Below are 19,995 nucleotides of genomic sequence, written 5' to 3' on the forward strand. Positions count from 1 at the left end.
AGAGATCCTCACTGAACTTCTGGAGAGAGTTTGCTGCACTGAAAGTAAAGGGGCTGAATAATTTTGCACGCCCAATTTTTCAGTTTTTTTATTTGTTAACAAAGTTTGAAATATCCAATAAATTTCATTCCACTTCATGATTGTGTCCCACTTGTTGATTCTTCACAAAAAATTACAGTTTTCTATCTTTATGTTTGAGGCCTGAAATGTGGCAAAAGGTCGAAAAGTTCAAGGGGGCCGAATACTTTCGCAAGGCACTGTATATTGAGTCCACAAAACAAATCCAATGTGATGAAACAGTGGATTTTCTTGGGAGCCTGGCGTCTGTGTTGGTAGCGCGCTATGCGGTGCGCTTTCAACACAAAGGAATACACATATGCGGCCCCACAGAAAAAGACCCACTTCTGTGAGCGTACATGTTGCATATGGTGGGGGGGGGGGGGGGGGGGGCGGGAAGGGGTTAACATATTTCCCTTTGGAAAGTCAGATTACGAAAGTGGCGTTTTCGAAAATCAAACAATCCTGCCTCGTACAGAATTTTTCTTACGATTCTCGTACAGTGTGTACCCTACTTTAGGGAGCTCCCAGCATGCAGAATTAGGTTTCGTATGGAGGGACTTTACATCCTTGCTAACTGGGACACAACTCTTTGGGGGTAAAACTGGAGTGTGCAACATCTGGTGCAGCTCTGCATAGAAACCAACCACCTTCCAGGTTCTTTAGGTAAAACAAATTGAACAAGCTGAAGTTAGGCTGCTTTTACATTAATGCGTCTGCAAAAAGTCAGGACTTTTATGCGACTTTGATCTGACTTTACATTCTTTGTACCAAAGTCGCCTCAAAAGCTGGATCAAAAGGGTGCAGTAACCTTTTCTAAAGTTGCAGCGACTTCTGTATTGTCAGTAGTACTGGTTATCATAGAAATACATTGAATTTCACATGTCCTGCGACTTGGGGGGGGGGGGGGGTCGTCTCACAATTCGACTCCCAAATGGCACTAGTGTGAAAGGAGCCTTCATTGGATACCATTCACAGCTGCAACAGATTTTGCACTCTCCAGTTTTAGCAAATCAACCCCACTGTAATACAGCATTTTCGTTCCAGGTTCAGCTTAAAAAAAGTAACCACAGACCAATTAAAGTGGAGATGCTCGCTAAACTAAAAATTGGAAAAAAATAAAATAAAATAAAGTCTCGCTCGCTTTGCATCTACCGAAAACATGTACATGCACAAAAGGAGTTCATTTTTATGCAATGGTCTACTCTGCCTGCACACACAGGTGATATGACCAATGCCTTTATGGAGGACTGTTGCAGACTAGTCTGTTTTTTTTTCATATTTTTTTGCCCATCATTACAATGTTGTATTAAGGAGTGGAACAGAGCTGCATCATCTTTGAGCTGGCATAAAACACCAGGAAAAAGATGCCAAACCACAGTGACGAAAAACAAACACAATGCTGCCAGCTCAGGGAAGATTTTCCATGGACAACATGCTAAGAGGCCTGAACTACCTTCATTGAAGTTAAATTTCAGATAACCGAGCGTGAAAATCTTACCATAGCCAGTATATTTAACTTATTAAACAGTAGTTAACCCTGTATGTGAAGTTGTACCTACAGGTAACCTTGCAATCAGGCTTACCTGTAGTATGTACCAATGTATATGTCCTAAGCGTGCACCATTTAGGGGATATTCACAACAGCAATAGCCAATGGCATCACCCGCACACACACAGTGACGCTCCTTATTCAGGGCACACCGTGTACCATAGAATGTAGAGTGCCAGGTCACTCCCGTGCACATCCTGAAGCCCCTGGACCCATACGAAAGTCCGGGTGAGGATGGAAGCCCGGGCAGCAGTGACAGCATGCCATTGGAGGGCTTCATTTTAAAGAGGTAAGTTTTGTGAATACTAGCACATTATGGCATAAATATGCAGGGGCCACCATTTTTTCCCCCTTTTAGGGTTGTTCACACCACAAAAACGCACTTCAGGTCCACTACATACGTTTCTGCATGCACGTTTTTAAAGCGTTTTTCATTGTGCTTCTTGATGCATTCCATATGCTTTTTTTTCTCCTTTTTCGTGTTTTTTTCCACTGTACTGGGGTCTGGTGAATTTTTGATGCGCGTTACCGCATTCCAGTACAGGAAAAATGCAGCATGTTCTACTTTTCTTTCCTGGAACTGTAACACACTTGGAACTGACTGCACTGGTGTGAACTATGCCATTGGAAACCATATAAACTACTATCCATGCGTTCTTGATGCAGAAAAAAAAAATGCACTGGACTGCATGTGGTGTAAACTGGCCCTTAGCCAGTTTACTACTGCTTTAAATGAGGGGAGAGCACAAGTATGCTTTAAATACACACACACAAAGTATCTCACAAAAGTGAGTACAACCTTCATGTTTTTGTAAATTATATCTTTTCATGTGACAACTCTGAAGAAATGGCACTTTTTTAAAAGTAAAGTAGTGAGTGTACAACTTGTATAACAGTGTAAATTTACTGCACCCTCAAAATAACTCACATAGGCATTAATGTCTAAACCGCTGGCAACAAAAGTGGGTACATCCCCAAGTATAAATGTCCACATGGTGCCCAATTAACGATTTTCCCTCCCCGATGTCATGTGACTCGTTAGTGTTACAAGGTCTCAGGTGTGAATGTGGAGCAGCTGTATTAAATTTGGTGTTATCACTCTCTCTCATACTGGTCACTGGAAGTTCAACATGGCACCTCATGGCAAAGAATTCTCTGAGGATCTAAATAAAAGAATTGTTGATCTTCATAAAGATGCCCTAGGCTAGCTATAATAAGATTGCCAAGACCCTGAAACTGAGCTGCAGCACGGTGGCCAAGACCCTACAGCGGTTTAACAGGACAGGTTCCACTCAGAACAGGCCTCGCCATGGTCAACAAAAGAAGTTGAGTGCACATGCTCAGTGTCATAACCAAAGGTTGTCTTTGTGAAATAGACGTATGAGTGCAGGCAGCATTGCTGCAGAGGTTGAAAGGGTAGGGGGTCAGCATTGTCAGTGCTGTGGCTGTGTGTTGCGTTATTTTGAGGGGACAGCAAATTTACACTGTTATACAAGCTGTACACTCACTACTTTACATTGTAGCAAAGTGTCATTTTGTCAGTGTTGTCACATGAAAATAAAGAATAAACTATTTACCAAAATGTCAGGGGTGTACTCACTTCTGTGAGATACTGCATACATTATGATAGATAGAGAGATATCTATCTCTCTATCTATCTATATCTCTCTATCTATCTATCTTGAAACAGTTATAGCTATGATCCTAGTATAATCTTTTTCAGCTGGCGAGTGGCTTTCCAGTAAAAGCGGCCTGATCACTATACAGATGCCCGTTCCCTTTTACAAAGCTTGCATGTAGGTAGCGAACACCTATGTAAACGATGACTGCACCACACGTAAGGTATCGTCTCGAAACATCAGAGTGACAGCAATAATTATAGTGCCACACCTCATGTTTAACTTTAAACTGGTAAGCTATAAAGGCTTTTAAACCATGACCTTTTGAGATATAGTTAATTTATTTTTATTCGGTACCGTAGTATGTCGCGATTTCATGAATGTGCAAAATTTTACATCTTCAGATGCTTCATATCCATTTAGCCAGCGTAACATTTTTTATATTTTACCAAAAAATTGGGTATTACATTGTGTTTGTGTGCACGAAAAAGCATTAAGAGCCGGTTCACACTGAGGCGACAAGACTTCGGGGGGCGACCTGTGAAGTCACGTGCACCGCGACGCGACTTGCAGGGACTTCACATAATGGAAGTCTATGCAAGTCGCTCCGAGGTCGCCCCAAAGTAGTACAGGACCCTTTTTCGAAGTCGGAGCGACTTGTGTCGCTCTTATTAGAACGGGTCCTGTACTACTCAATGGACCGCGACTTGTCAGGCTGACAAGTCGCGGCAGTGTGAATGGGCTCTTAAGTGTATTGAAAAGTTGTGTTTGATAATTGTTGTGTTAATATTGTGCTATATAAAAAAAAAAAAAAAAAATTGCAAAAATCAGTATTTTATTCTCCAGGCTTCTGCTTTCAGAGAATATATTGTTTGGGGGTTCCAAGTAATTTTTAGCAAATAAATACTGATTTTAAGGCCTCATGCACACTGGACATTTGTACAGCTGCTGTTTTTGGAGTCCGATGTTTTTTTCTACAGCCAATAAACTCCCCAGCATGTTATCCCTTGTGTCCATGCACACATAGGCTGTTATCAGCAGTTTTTAGCAGGGGCAGTTTCTGGCTGTAAAAAAAAAAAAAAACCTGTGGGTTTTGTGTGGCGTTTTTCAGCTGTAAAACACTGATAAATGCCAAAAAACACTGCTAACTGGTGTTTGATGTTTTTTATTCAATTGCTTTTTTTAAGCCTGGATTCTGTTTCATGGTGTTGTTCATGGAACAGAGCCTGGGTTCACACTGGTGCATGCTGAACACCGCATGTTATTTACATCAATAAGCATTGCATTCCTGTGCATATCACGTGATGTCTGTGCGATACAATTTGAGCCATATATTTTGTATGGCTCAAATTGCATCAAATTTGCACCAAAATGTTGTAGGACCCTTTTTTTTCCCCCCACAACTTTTTTTCCCCCCACCCAATCGCATTGCATGGGTGTAAACACCCATGCAATGCGATTCTGGCAAGCGCACTGCATTTTGCAATCTGTTTCAGGGTATCTTTCATGGAACATGAAGCCCTGTTGACATGTCGAATCGCATGTCAAATTAGAGCCTATTGCCGGCAACGGCAGCAGTTCACACCGAGGGTGGGTTTGAAATCATTCAGCTGAACGTGCACAATTTCAAACTCACATATCAGTGCGACTTTGGGGGCGATTTGACAGACATCTGTACAGGTTCATGCACAGATGTCGATTGAAAATCGCCCTGAAGTCGCCAAAATAGTACAGACACTACTTTTGGGTAAAAGCAAAAAGTGACCAGCGCTATGGAGTGTGCGGTGAAGCGTGAATGGCTATCAGGTGTAAGCAGCCAACAACCAAACCCCAAGGGGTCAAGATATAGGTAAAGTGCAAGAAAGGGTTGAAAACGGCGCTACCTTTGTGCAATAAATATTAAGGTGCAATTAAATGCAATCAATTCATAAATAAAAGGGGTGTAGCCCATAAAACCATAAAAGAGGTAAAATAAATAAATATATGCTGTGTATTTGGGTAGATTCAAATGGAACCGATTAAATCTCCTAATATGTGGTAGGTTCAACCAAAAAGTGCTGAAGTGCAATAAATTAAAATTAATGACATAGACAAGTGAATTTATTTTAGTGATAAATAAATACAGTGCAGAAGTAGAATAAATCGTGTGTTGGATAATAATCCTGGCTCTGTTACTTGTGTGAGTATAACATGCCAATAAAGAACATTTAGTGATAAAAGTGGTGAGAAAACCAGGGGAAAAAAAATCCCTTAAGGTAAGATGGCAGCTGCAGTCACCTGTGTGACCACTAGGTGTCGCACTGTATATACAACCTGCAGCATATAGAAGTCAGGCCAATGTGCGTCTCCGAGGGTCCCCCTCCACGGTCAACAAGGCACCAGTTGGCGTGTTTCCATATGGAAAAAGAAAGAGGGGAGCCCCATGAAGTATTGGATCAACAATAGCTAGAAAATACGTAGCATCCACTCACTGTGAGAGCTGCCTCGGATCAGTAGCGAACGCCGGGAAGCTTCATGTTCCACGGCGGTGGAGTCCTGAAACCGGAAGTGACGCTATGATGCAATGGACCCGCCCTACGCGTTTCGTCAGACGAAACAAAAAGTGCAGCGCTATCAAATATGGATTATGAAGATGATATCGAGGAGAGCAGTCCACAGGTGCAAATTATGGTGAAGCATGCACAAGATATAAACATTCAGTGCTCTTCAATGTGCTGGTAATCCTCCACCCAGTCTCATTAGCCTCTCACCTCACACTTAGCCCCTGTGTCACCAGACGGGCTAGTAAGACATAAAAACTTTCTCCAAGAATATCACCAATATAGATCAGATCAGTATTCCTCTTCATCAGAAAACAACCTGCTATTATGCCATTAGGAGTGCTTCTCTTTATGGCCCATCCGGTGCCGCAGAGCCTCTGCCAAAGCTGCACCCACACGTTTGCTGTGACCTCTATCACCTCAACGGAAAGCCCAGCAAAGCATTATACACCAACAGATGGGTTTCCACTGAAGTTAATGGAGGCATGGGTCCAGCTGAGAGGAGCTCAGACATAAGCTGTGCAGAACTAGACAGGGCAAACTGAAGATCTGCCAGAAAAAAAAAAATAGTTAAAACTAACATTTCTGAGACAGGGGACAGAGTAGGAAGACTGCTGGGAAGTTGTGACATCAAATCCGAGGCAGCCCATCCATTGAGGGCGCAGGGGCGCCGCCCCCCCATCCATGCGTCCAGCCCCCTAATCTACATGCAGGGCGCCGGATGCATGGATTCCAAAAAGGGGATTTTTTTTCTGAAGCACGCAATTAGAGCCAGAGGCTCTAATGGGCTTCAGAAAAGGGGTGGGCTCGGGACGCAGAGCACTGCACCCCGAGCTCACCCAGTTGTGTGACAATAGCGAATGAATATTCGCTATTGTCATACTGACTCTCCTCTCAGCCAATCAGGAAGAGGGTTGTCGGAACCCTTTCCTGATTGGCTGAAAAGAGAAGCGATCTTACTGCCCAGTGGCCAGGAAGAGGCAGAAGACACAGCGGCTGGAGGAGGATAGCGACACAGTCATCCAAGACTCCCCGACTCTCAACAGGAAGAAGAAGGAGGTGGGGGGGTTGTTTGGGGGGGGAGGAATATGTCGCCTGACTGACCCAACCAGTTTGTTTGGGGGGGGGGGGGTTGCGCATTGGTTTGACGCCCTCCGAATTACTGAGCACCAGCCGCCACTGCATCCAATTCTCCCATGTAAAGGTGCATGGCAGGAGACCATTTTAAACATCAAGCTTAGGTATATGAAATCTGATATATGAAAAAAAAATTACGAAAGAAGAGACAATGCTCACCTCTGATTCCCTAATATTTTAGCATCAGTTATTTGCATCAAAAGGCAAGAATGCCCTGTAAATAACAGAGACAAGGATCAATTCACTTATATGTAATGCATGTGTTCTCTGCCAGAAAGATTTTTATATTCAGACATGTTAATTTTCAGCTCTTTGCTTTGCCTTGCAAAATATACTGGCATCATGGCAAACAATGGGTATTAGTTTAGACACTGTAGCCTTTAGGCATGACCAGTGGAGAAAGTCATACAGTGGGAAAGATAATTACCGTATTTGGTCCCCTGCAGATTTTGTAAGTTTGCCCACTTACAAAGAAATGCAGGGTCTATTATTTTTATCATGGGTGTATTTTAAATGAGAGAGACCGAACTATCAACCAAAAATCCAGGAAAAAAAAAAAAAAAAAAAAACACATGATACAAATGTTATAGACTGAGCTGAAGTACAGTGAGTAAAATAAGTATTTGATCCCCTACCAAGCAGCAATAATTTTAGCTCCCACAGACTGGCGTCGCACAATAATACAAAAAACTTTTCAAAATGGCTATCTATTGTGTCCCTATTCCTTTGGAGTTCACATACACCTTCTGAATAGATATACAGTGGGGGGAAATAATTATTTGATCCCCAGAGATGAAATAATTCCATAGACAGGTGTCTTTTATACACATTAGAAGCTCCTTAAATTGCCAGGACTAATCTATGTACCACATGAGCACTGCTCATGTGGTACATAGATTAGTCCTGGCAATTTAAGGAGCTTCTAATGTGTATAAAAGACACCTGTCTATGGAATTATTTCATCTCTGGGGATCAAATAATTATTTCCCCCCACTGTATATCTATTCAGAAGGTGTATGTGAACTCCAAAGGAATAGGGACACAATAGATAGCCATTTTGAAAAGTTTTTTGTATTATTGTGCGACGTTAATGTTTGGCTGTGTAATTAAACCATTGTGCTTTGAAATGTATTGTGTAATGAAAAGGAATGTCTAGAGTTTTCAAGGCTAGGACTGTGTAAAGCAGTGCATATTATGTTGGTGCATTTTTCTTAATCTTAATAAAACGGTGTTCTGTCAGTGTAAATATAAATTATGGCCTTAGCTGGCATTATGCAAAGCAACGTCATACTTCACACCGCAAAAACAATTATGTAGAAAGTTCTATTTAAAGATGAAGGAGACCCCAAATTACAGTGCCAACTAAAATGAATCGGCAACATTCAAAGACAAAATACTGATCAATTTATCTTTTGTGCGATTTGTTTTTTCCCAGCTGAATTACATAGGAAATAAAAAAGGAGTCCAAGTCTTCTGAAACACTTCTATCACACGTGGCACTAAAGCCCCGAACACACGATCAAATTATCGAACGATCTGTCGTCTGTTTTTTGTGGCATGCTAGTGGAAAGTGAAGAGGTTATTTTCATACAAATTTTCCCGTACGACGTGATGTCATGTGTTGGATTGCTTTGTATGTATTCTTTCGTCTCTGAGCATGCCTAGTCTTGCTCTTAAGATTTTTTTCCGTCTAAATCTGTACTAATGAGACAAAAATCGGACGTTGTATTATGGATGACAAAAATTTTATAGCCTGCGCATCAGGATTTTGTCAGCCGAAAAGACGGAGTTGGCTGTCGAAAGCACCATACTAACAATTCGAAAATCGGCAGATCAGTTGTCGGACTAATTTTCCCTACAGATTTTCTTATCGTGTGTACGGGCCTTTAGTGACCGTTCCTTTCAAGACTTAACTGGCTTTAGGCTCTTGCTGAGATTGTAAAAAACCATGAAGTCATGTTCAACACCCATAAGTCAACCAACCAAACAGAGAAGATTTACCACACAATTATCACATCAGCTGCAGAGCTTGACCCTTTCTTTTTGCACTACTCACCACCAATGTACCACTGGCGCTGACCGATAGGAATACATGCTCTAGGAGAGAATTATTGTAACTGGCAGGTATCCTAAATACATGGTAAATGATTTAAATCTAAAGGTCTAGGAACTTTTAAAGGAAATTAAACAGGGAAGCAGATATTTGACCATATTCTAAGGGCCCTTTCACACTGATCATTTTTTTTTCATTTTTGCCTCACCAAAAAGGAGAAGATTGCATGACCATGGAAACACCAACCCAGGGAAACCTTTATCCTTTGGCACCTGGCTTTCAAAAGCCAGGCCGTCAAAGCCAGCAACTGCAAAGCAGGATGAAAGATCAGCCCTTGGGACAGCAGATCCTCTCTGAAAGGCAGTGTCCAAAGGACGTCGGCAACCCATTACACCAGGTCGGCGGAGAAAGACCAGCGAGGCCAGTCTGGGGCCACTAGAATGACCGGAATCCTGTGTAAAAGTCATGGTAGAAGCTTGAAAGGAGGAAAAGAGTAAATCAGAGGATACTAGCCCTACGGGGGCCACCAGAGCCTCTATGGTATTCCGTCAAAGAATCCAGTGACCCTGCCACAAACCTCAGTACCTTTCTTTTGAGCCAGGACATCAACAGATCCACCAAAGACATATCTGATGAAACCTGTCCAGATAAAAGGGACCACTCACTTTGGTCCAACGCCTGCCGATCATGATATTCCGCCTGCCAGCTTTTTCACCCCTGGCATATGTATGGTGGAGAGGGCCAGAACGAAGCGGTTTGCCCACCAAAGGATGTTGGCTACTGCCGGTGCTGCCAATACTCCCTTTGTTCCGCCCTGGTAATTGACATAGACCACCACCGTGGCTTTGTCTGACTGGAAACGTATCAGTAGCCCCCAGGGACAATCCGTCCAGTGATCCAGGCACAGCCTGATCACCTGAACTTCGAAGATATAGATCGGTAATCTGGACTCTTCCAGCGTCCAACAATCCTGAGCAGAGCTCAGTCCCAGGACACCTCCCCACCCAGACAGACTGTCATCTGTGGTGACTGTTGACACCGTGAAGGTAGATACCATCAGGCCCCCACCCGTACTCAAGTCCAGAGGGAGGACAATCTGCAGGACAGCAGTAGATGAATCGCAGCATGCAACTTCTGGAGATTGTTCAGAGGAAGAAACACTCTGGCTAGAGCCGAATCCAGAGTCAGACCCAAATATTCCAGTTCTTTGGATAAAATCGGAGCTAGACACTCCTTGCCCTCATGCATGTGTTGTGCCACTCTAGCAGCTCTTGGCATCCAAGGGGGAACACATGGACGAAACATGTTAGAACACATTACTGGTGTACTGTATGTGGGGTGAAGGCTGCCTGTCTACAGAAAACCAAGTTTTCAAGAACAGCCCTTCCAAACAAGAGATCCACTATGCATAAGCCAAGTCCACCCAAATCATACATCACAGCAGGAACAACTGTTTGCCTGGGATTGTTCAGTATAAACAGTTTGCATATAAAAAAGCCTAAATATATATAAAAATTGGGCAGACTCCTTGGACTACTCAGTTTTTTTCTGCCATCACTTCTTTTCTATGTTACTACTACTAGGACCGAAAGTATAGTCCAAGAACATGTTGTATGCAATTCAGTGACCAGGTCTTCTCAGACAGACAGAAAGAGGAACCACACGGTACTGCACATTTGCAACATTTTTACCAAGGCCCTAATGGAAAAGAAATACCCCTACAAGCCTACAGAGAGACCACATATCTAATAAGTCCTTTAGAGACTAGGCTGCACATGCAAAGTACTAAACAGCTCTTGAACTGGGCTAATCACTGACCTAAGGCAACTACATGGGAAATTAGATAGTATGAGGATTTGTATACGCATGACCTAAAATGACCCCCAACCCTTCCTGTCCCACTCTAGAGCCTATCCCAGCATAATTTTCCTTGTTTACATTGATCCTTTTATAAAAAAAAATAAAATGTATTACTACTAGTGAGGTCATCATCAGGCTTGTAAATTTTTGGTAAGGGCGGCAGCTAGGAGGTCTGTTCCTACCAGCATAGGCACTCCACCCAGAACTGAATCATTTTTCTCTACACAGTGTGTGGGCAAACTTTTGGAAATCAAGGCAGGGGCTTGTTTTGCTGGAAGAGAAATCAATGTATGAATATGATAAAGGACAAAGAGGGGCGAGATTAGGCAGTTCTGTGACCCAAAAGTAGAGAAATCAAGCAGGAGTTACAGCGCTGCTTGGGATTTCCATGCAGCATTGTCAGTCAATAACAGGAAGTTAGGAGCTCACTGGATTTTTTTTTTTTTTTTTTGCAGGATCAATAGGTAGATTTCTGTACTTGAAATGCTTTTTAAAAAGAGGTAAATCATGGGGAAATGTGCTACAGAGGTTTTCTGCAATTAGTTATGTTTTAATACTATATAGGTATGAAAAAAATAGGGTTTGCTACCATGAGATTTGATTTGGATGCTGTCCCCATGCAGTGATATTTTTCATCCTTCTGAATTGCTTTGAATTTCTTTTCAGCAGTGATCATAAATGTCATAAATGGGCTGTTCAGGTAGACCATTTGCGAGTGATATAGAATAACAAGAGAATGTTTACTTGGGATTTTGAAAAGAGAAGTATTGCATTTGTGTTTTTTCAAGAATCATACATAGGTGGATGTAGCTTCGGTCCAATGCTGCGTCTGTCCCCCGATGCCTTTAAGACTGAGAGCCAAGCCATCAAACACAGCCGATCGCTCGGTTCTCACAGATCTCTGAGCAGAGAGCTGCTGATTGTCAGTCATGGGCTCTCTGCCCCTCAACCCCCCCCCCACACACACACACACACACACACACGCTCCCTGGAGCGCTGAGCCGTGGAAGAGCGGGAGCAGCCGCCTCAGGCTCTCAGTAGCGGAGTGGGTCCCCGTACAGGCATGTGGGCGGATCTTGACCATATGGCCACGATTTTTACTGAGCCTAAACCATCTTTGAGACATCAGTCGCTGAAAACAGGTCACAGGAGTGCAGAATGAACTGCACTTCTGTGATCCGTAGAAGTACAGCCAAACAAGCTTTGGCTGTAATACTCCTTTAAGGTGCCAGTAATCAAGACAAATTTATTAGAGATTTCCATAAAAAAAAAAAAAAACACAACATCTAAGAACCCATTCACACTGGGGCGACTTGTCAGGAGACCTGGTCGCCTGACAAGTCGCCGTGGGTCACCTGCCATAGAGTAGCACAGGACCCGTTCTAATAGGAGCGACACAAGTCGCTCCGACTTAGACAAAGGGTCCTGAGCTTCTTTGGGGTAACCTGGAGCGACTTGCATTGACTTCAATGATATGAAGTCTGTGCCGGCCACTCCGAGGTCGTGGTGCGAGCTGCGCACCGCGACTTCACAGGTCGCCCCGGCAAGTCGGGTCGCTCCTATGTGAACCGGCTCTTAAAGTAAAGTCCTTTAAAACCACATATTTGTACTTTAAATGATGCATATTATGGGTTAGAAATGCTACAAGTATGTAACCTACAAAAAAACTTGTCTCTACATGTTTCCCCTTAAATATGGCTTCCTCAGACATGATGCATTAAAAAATAGAATCTTAATTTGCTTCCAAAAAACCATCAGTCCATAATTTGGCACCCTGTTCCAGCAATGTCTACAGCTCCTCTGAATATGCAGGCTGACTGGTGAATGTTTCCAATGGAGAGGTTCATCTTTCTTTTAGTCACTACAATCACAATTAGGCCACTATTAGTTGGGTTGTTCTGCATCATGCTCATCTAGGTCACACAACTGCAGAACATGTAGCTACTTGTGTACCTCCAGCTATAGTGGAATAACAAGTTCTGACATTCTGGAATACGGACATCTCCAGCTTGGAGAGAAACACAAGCATACCAGTTCTTTGTAACGTCATGTACACCAACACACTTCAACTTGTTATTCCACAGAGTCTCACTTGTGAACAAGGTGAATGAACTAATAGGAATTTAAAAACAGAAAGGAGTCTATTACTTGTCATGTTTTACACCTTTTAGTGATATATATATATATTTTTTTTTTTTTTTTTTTTTTTTTTTTTTTTACACACACACACACACACACACACACACACACACTATAAGATAATGCATGTTGGCAAATTTGAAGATTTTGTTCAGTGCACAATGAGCATCATGTATAGGCAAATAGAACAACAGCTCCAGGATGAATACCTCTATGACACAGAAGGAGCTTGTTCTCTTGGAAGCTTGCCATAAAGATCTAAAGCAGCATTTATTTTCTCAGTTGCAAACCTTTAAAGTAGTGATCGACCGATATCGTTTTTTAATGCCGATACCGATATTTTGGTCATCGGATATCGGCCAATGTTTTCGGACATGTAAAAAAAATTTGTATTTATTTATATTTTTCTAAAAGGTACTCCTTGTGGAGGGATCTGGGGGTCTAAAAGACCCCAAACCCCTCCTCGGCACTGAAAAGCATTTAAAACGCCAAGTTTGGCTGTTTTGAATGCTGTCAGTTTTTTTAAATCGGCACCCGGAAGTGATGTCATGACATCACTTCTGGGTTTTTTACATGGAGACCGGCGCATGCTCATTTGCGGCAGGGATACATATCTTCATGCTACACCGGGTCTTCTCTTTGGCGGCGGCAGTGGAGGTAGGATGCCCTGGTCTCCCAGTGGGACGGGAGACTCAGGTGAGCCGTGAAAGGCAACAGGGGGATGGGGGAGCGGGACCTCCCCTCCCGCTCCTTGTAAGGACAGCCGAGCAGCTTCTCAGCTACATCAGTTGTCATTACAAGTCAGCTGACCATCGGCTATGGACACCAGTACCGGGGTAATGCCTCTACCTGCAGGCATCACCCCGGTACAGCATTTTCCCTAAATATTAGCAATATCAGTAACCTCAGGGGCTAAGTCCGTTATATCAGGGAAAGTGCATATTGGCCCCCGATATATCAGTGTTGCCGATAATCGGTCGATCTCTACTTTAAAGTCTAAAACACTTAACAAAAATCTAAAAATGGTACTTATCAATGTAAAACCTGAGCACACAACAAAAAGCTTGATGAAATTAAAGTGATAGGAAAGGCTTCTATTTTTGTTCCTAAAATAAAAAAATTTGTATGAAAATTCATTTGTTTATCATTTGAATGATTTTTTTCGCTTTTTAACATTTTGTCTGTCTCTGTCGTGGAAAACGAGCATCAATTTGACCTGACTAATGATTTGAAAACTAAACAAACTTTCTTAGAACTGATTTTTCATAAGAATTTACATTTCAAATTTCTATCCAGCTTTACTTACCCTGTTCAAGAATATTGCACAGAGCAGCCCCAAACCTCCCCTTCTGGAGTTTCCTCACCAGCGCTTTGCGCTCATAATATGCCGCTTGCTGTGATGGCACACGTGCAGGCTTGCTCCCGACCCAGGCTATATGCATCCATAGAGACACATAGCCCGGCTTGGCCACGCTACCCCTCACAGGATTTGATCAATAGCAGCCAGAGCCAATTGCTTCCACTGCTCTCAATCTCCCCTGTGAGTAGGAGAGAGAACAGCACTACTGCAGTCAGGGCACACAGCTGCATCGAGAGAGGACTAGGGTAAGTATTTGGAATTCCAGGTAGTGGAAGTTTTTTCACCTTAATTCAGGCAATGTATTAAGGTGAACAAACAAGAAAACCTTTTGCCTGTTAGAATAACCCTAAGGCTACGTTCACATGTTAGCGTATGGATCACGGGCAGAACCGCCGCGGTTCCGCCAGCGATCCGGAGATTATTGCAAATCCGGGACGCAATACGATCCAAAGAAGCTCTTGTACTTTTTTGGTCGTAATGCGTCCCGCGATTTTTTTTTGCGCGATGTTACCGCGATTCGGCAGGCGGAAATCGCGGCAACATCGCTCAGCGTTTGGGGGTCTATTGCAAATCAACGAGCAACGCACAGGCGTCCCGCTATTTGCAATAATCTCCGGATCGCGGGCGGAACCGCGCCGGTTCTGCCCGTGATCCATACGCTAACATGTGAACGGAGCCTAACTGCACATCAGAGTCCCCCCATCACATCAGAGGGTGGAGGGATGTCTGGAGGAGGTGGACTTTTGTCTTCTCCGGAATACTGGGGGTGGACCTGCAAGCTGCCTAGCCTGACCAGGCCGATGTTACTTATGAATACCAACATTAAAATGTCTGAGTGTTTTTTTTTTAGAATTAACAAATTTAGTAAATTTTTGTTAATTTATCATAAAAGAAAGAAAAAAAAAAAAACAACACACAAACAGGTGGTAGGCAGTTCACAGGGTCATCAGCATACAAATAAAACAGCAAACAAAAAAAAAAAAAAACAAGATCAAGGGTACACAAGTGATACAACGAGAATAATAACAAACTCAAACATCACAAGAGTATGTTGAAGCATATAAGATTATTAGGGCTGAAACAACTAATTGATTGTCAACTATTTTCATAATCTATTATTAGTTGGTCAGCCGATTAGTTGGCCTGTATACAGAATGCATTATTTGTTTACATATCAGGAAATACAGTGCAGCACACACAACGCTCTATATGTCATCCATACATGTCAGTATACACAGTGCAGCACACATACAGCTCAGTACACCATCCATACATGTCATTAACCACTTTACCACCGGAGGATTTTGCTGTCTTACGTCTGGGCCACTTTTTGCGATTCGGCGCTGTGCGAATTTAACTGACAATTGCGCGGTCGTGCGACGCCGTACCCAAACAAAATTTACGTCCTTTTTTTTCCCACAAACAGAGCTTTATTTTGGTGGTATTTGATCACCTGTGCGATTTTTACTTTTTGCGCTATAAACAAAAAAAAGAGCGTTTATTTTGAAAAAATAACAATATTTTTAACAATTTTTATATGAAATTCCCCCCAATTCCCCCCAAAAAATTTAAAAATCAAAATTTTTTTAAATTTTTGGCCAATTTGTTTCTGCTACCTAGGTTTGGTAAAAAAAAAAAATCACAATAAGTGTATTTTGATTGGTTTGCGCAAAATTTATTGCGTTTACTAAGGGAAAGATTTCTGTCATTTTTGGTGTTTTTTTTTTTTTTAACGCGTAATGGCGGCGATCTGCGATTTTTTTTTGCGGGACTGCGACATTGCGGCGGAAAGATCGGACCCTTGACTGACATTTTTGACACTTTTGGGGGTACCAGTGACATTACTGCAGTAATCAGTGCTATAAATATGCACTGTTACTGTAAAAATGACACTGGCAGGGAAGGGGTTAACTTTATTGGAGAGGGAGGGGTTAATGTATGCCTGGTGCTTACTGACGTGTGTGGGGGGGGGGGGTGACTGAGTGACACAGGGACAGATCGCAGGTTCAGCTATGCTGAACACTGCAATCGGTCACTGCTTGTCACTTAGGAGATCCGCCCGCTCTGTTTACACAAGCGGGCGGATCTCCAGACTCGATCCCCCGACGATCGGGGAAGAGCAGCAGCGATCGCTCCTCCCCTGGCCCGACTCCCGCTGTGACTGAAAACAGCGGGAGCGCGCCTCCGGCGGCGCGCGAGCGCCGCCTACAGGGGGAGGAGTCCAGCGACGTAGGTCTACGTCGCTGGACGGAATCGAGCCACTTTGCCGCAGTACAGTCAACGTGACTGGTCGGCAAGTGGTTAAGTGCCTGAGAACTTGTGAATGTGTGGGGAGCAATGCATCATGGGACATGTAGTCCTGGGCAGGAAGTTCTGAAGGCAGACTTTTTTTTTTTTTTTTAACCTCGCTATAGGGGCAAGCTATACTATACTTTGCATTGCTATTGGGGCACTTGAAGGTATGAAGCGTTGGTGGAGGACCCTAGAAGGGGAAAATCAGGGCTGCTCTGTGCAAAACCATTACACAGAGCAGGTAAGTAGAACATGATTTTTTCAAACAACAAACTTTAAAGACACTTTAAAGATCAGCACCTAAACCCAGTGAAGGTGGAGGCGGATAGACTGGAGGCAATGTAAAGGAATTGCACAATACTGGTAAAAGTTTACTGTATTATATTTAAAATGATCATATTGATGGGAAAAAAAAATAAAGTTTCAGCTTTTAGTATTACTTTAATATGAAAGATTTATATCTCCCTTCCACCCTTCATTAGGTCTGACTCCTAGTGAAAATGCCCATATATCCTACTTCTGGGTGTATTTACTATATAGATGATACAAGTAATATATATTATTTTCACTGTTTCATAGTATAAATTAACCCCTTTTAGTTGCAATTATCTGCTTTTTGTACTATAAGGCTACATGTACACGGGACGTTTTAAAAAGTCCTTTGAACGCTGGAATTTTACAGCTATGTAAAGGACGTTTAAAACGTCAGTTTTGTCGCGTTAGCAGCCGCGTTTAGCTGGCGTTTGCGCTCAGATCCGTTTTTAGAGGTCAAAAAATCATTCCCCTTTAAAATGGAAAAACGCAAGCGCTAAACGCGGTTGATCGCGTTCGGTCACATTTTGTATTTGAAACACCGGTAAACACACGTTCTGAACATCCTGAACGCAAATAATTGCTTTCCAAAAAACGACACTGAACTCAACTGCCTCTAAATGACTGTAAACGACCCTGTGTACATGGACAGATAAGATAACATAGAGGAGGGTTCAGGGGCTTCTGAAAAAAATGCCCAACTGCTCCAAAACGTCCGTTTACAAGTAGCAGTGTACATGACGCCTAAAGGGCTCATTTTTAGTTTTTTGAACCCCATTATGACAGATGATACAAAAAAAAAAAAAAAAAAAAAAAAAAAAGCATGCTGCTGCTACTAAACCTATGCATTTTTTTTTGCAGAAACACACTACAGTTTATTTAACATGGTTTCCTATGGGACACGTTCACATCTATGTTTTTTTTTAGCCGCTGCGTATTTGGAAAGGGTCAAGGACTTTTTCAAAGGAAAACTGTGCTTTTTTGGTTCAATAGGAAAAGCTGAAGAAGAAAAGCATGCAGTGCGTTTTTGCAGCGATTTGCATTTTTTTAATTTTCCCATCAACAAATTGTTTTACTACCCAAATTTAAAACAACAAGGGCAGAGGATTTAATTAGGTGGAAAGATAAAAAAAAAAACTAAAGAGCCACTTTAAGTTTTAAAAAGAATGTCATTTCTGAACAAAAGTCACATCCACTGTCTGACAATTCCTTTGACCAAGAAGTTTTCTATTCTGCTCCTTCAAATTTTCCCATCACTGTGGTCGAAAACAAACGTCGATCTGATCCCACTAATTATTAGAAAATCGAAAGAACGTTCTTAAAATTAAATTTTTTTTTTGAAGGAAGACATTGTTTTTGTATGCTCAGCATAAGCGACAGCAGGCGCAGGGAGCTTTTATCAAACCACCTGCCTATGACAAGGGAGTGGTCATACATACAGTAAGGGCTCTTTCACACGGGCAATCCGATCAGATCCGCCTGTCAGTTTTTTAGGTGGATCTGATCGGATCCTCCATGCAGCTCTATGGGGCAGCAGATGTCAGCGGAGACCCCTCCGCTGACACCCGCTGCCATCCGCATCTGATCCTGTCCATGAAATCTGGACGGATGGAAACCCTATTTTTCCATCCGTTCAGTAATCGGATCGGATCTGATGAGAGCGGACAGGCGGTCCGCTCTCATCCGATCCCCCATAGAGGGCAGCGGGGGCTGAGACACCTCCCTCTCCGCAAGCGGAGATGGAGCTGTCATCCGCCGGCTCAGCGGGGATCGCGGATCAATCCCCGCTGAGCAACACGGATCCGCATACGGAGGCGGACCGCGTGAAAGAGCCCTAATATAATACAGTTCTGTCTTAAAATCGGCAAAACAGTCTTTTTATATATTTTTTTCTTTAAATAAAAAATTGTATCTCTGAGTCTGATGATATTTACATGATTCAACCTCTACTAGTATATACAGTGTACAGTAAACCCCCGCTCCATCGCGGTTCAGTTTTTGCGGTCCCGGTATATTGGGTTTTTTTTTTGTAATGTTATTTTACTATATAAATCATTAAAAATGAAATATTGTTGTGTTTTCCATAGCTCTTGCTATGTCTCTCAGTATCTTTTATGTGTTTAAATGAGTTTCTATTGTTTTAAAAGTGTGTTTAAAGACCTTAAAATGCTTCTACACGTACAGTGACAGTAAAATAATCATGCCTACAATGCATTTTAATAGGGTTTTTCTATTTCGCGGATTTTCACTTTTCGCGGCTGGGTCCGGAACATAACCCCCGCAATGGAGGAGGGTTTACTGTATTGTCTGTTACTCTCAGAGTGGATTAGAGATTTTTCTACCTAACCATATAGTTGGTTATTTATATTTACCACTGCATATAGATATTTAAGAATACATTGCCTTTTTTTTTTTTTTTTTTTACTTTACATAATAACTAAATTATACACCACACTTTTTTAAGGTTATTATTCGATTAATAGAAACAATAAAAATGGGCCAACTAATGGATTTTGAAAATAATCGTTAGTTGCAGCTCTAAACACTACTCAAACACCTTCAAGAAGATTTGCAAGAAAATTTAAATCGCCAACCAAAAGGCAAAATATACTGCAAGTTTCTGCTTTTAAATCAGGAGTAGCTATTTTCAGAAGGTCCTGTCAGGCATCCTACCATAAATAGAAGGGGAAAAAAAAAACCAAGAACCGAAGAAAAAAGAGACAGAGAAAAGTTAAGTTCCAGGCTTTCCACTCCCAAGGACAGGGGACACTGACTAAGGGGCTAGAGACATTGGAGGTAACCGGACTATCGGGGGACACTCCCGCAGGTGCCAAAGCTCCCAAACTGCCCTATGACCTTCTACTCTGTCAGTAAGACGTGCTGTAAGAGAGTCCCTAAGTTCCACATCCTTGAGCCTAGCATAGAGTTCCACTGAAGTAGGCTGGGACTGTTTTTTCCAATGAAAGGCCACTAAGCATCTGGCTGCCGTAAGGATCTGGTATGCCAGTTTCTTCGCAAGCCTAGGCAACCTGGATGGGGGTAGACCTAATAAAAAAAAAAAAAAATGTTTAGGG

General features: G+C 42.4%; 1 protein-coding gene across 2 annotated transcripts in view; it reads right to left on the bottom strand.

The window, feature by feature from the left end:
* The window catches only part of HPCAL1 (hippocalcin like 1), a 342,211-nt gene that overhangs the window by 310,697 nt on the left and 11,519 nt on the right, over positions 1 to 19,995 (bottom strand). The window contains exon 1 of one of the 2 annotated variants that reach the window (XM_082249027.1): positions 7,065 to 7,107. The exons of the other annotated variant lie outside the window; for it this stretch is intronic. The gene's annotated coding sequence lies outside the window, so the exon portion shown is untranslated. Of the gene's footprint in view, positions 1 to 7,064; positions 7,108 to 19,995 lie in introns of those variants that run through there. 2 annotated transcript variants of the gene reach the window in all.

The sequence above is a fragment of the Pelophylax lessonae genome, assembly GCF_965119305.1.
Source record: "Pelophylax lessonae genome assembly, chromosome: 3".
NCBI classification, from domain to species: Eukaryota; Metazoa; Chordata; class Amphibia; order Anura; family Ranidae; genus Pelophylax; species Pelophylax lessonae.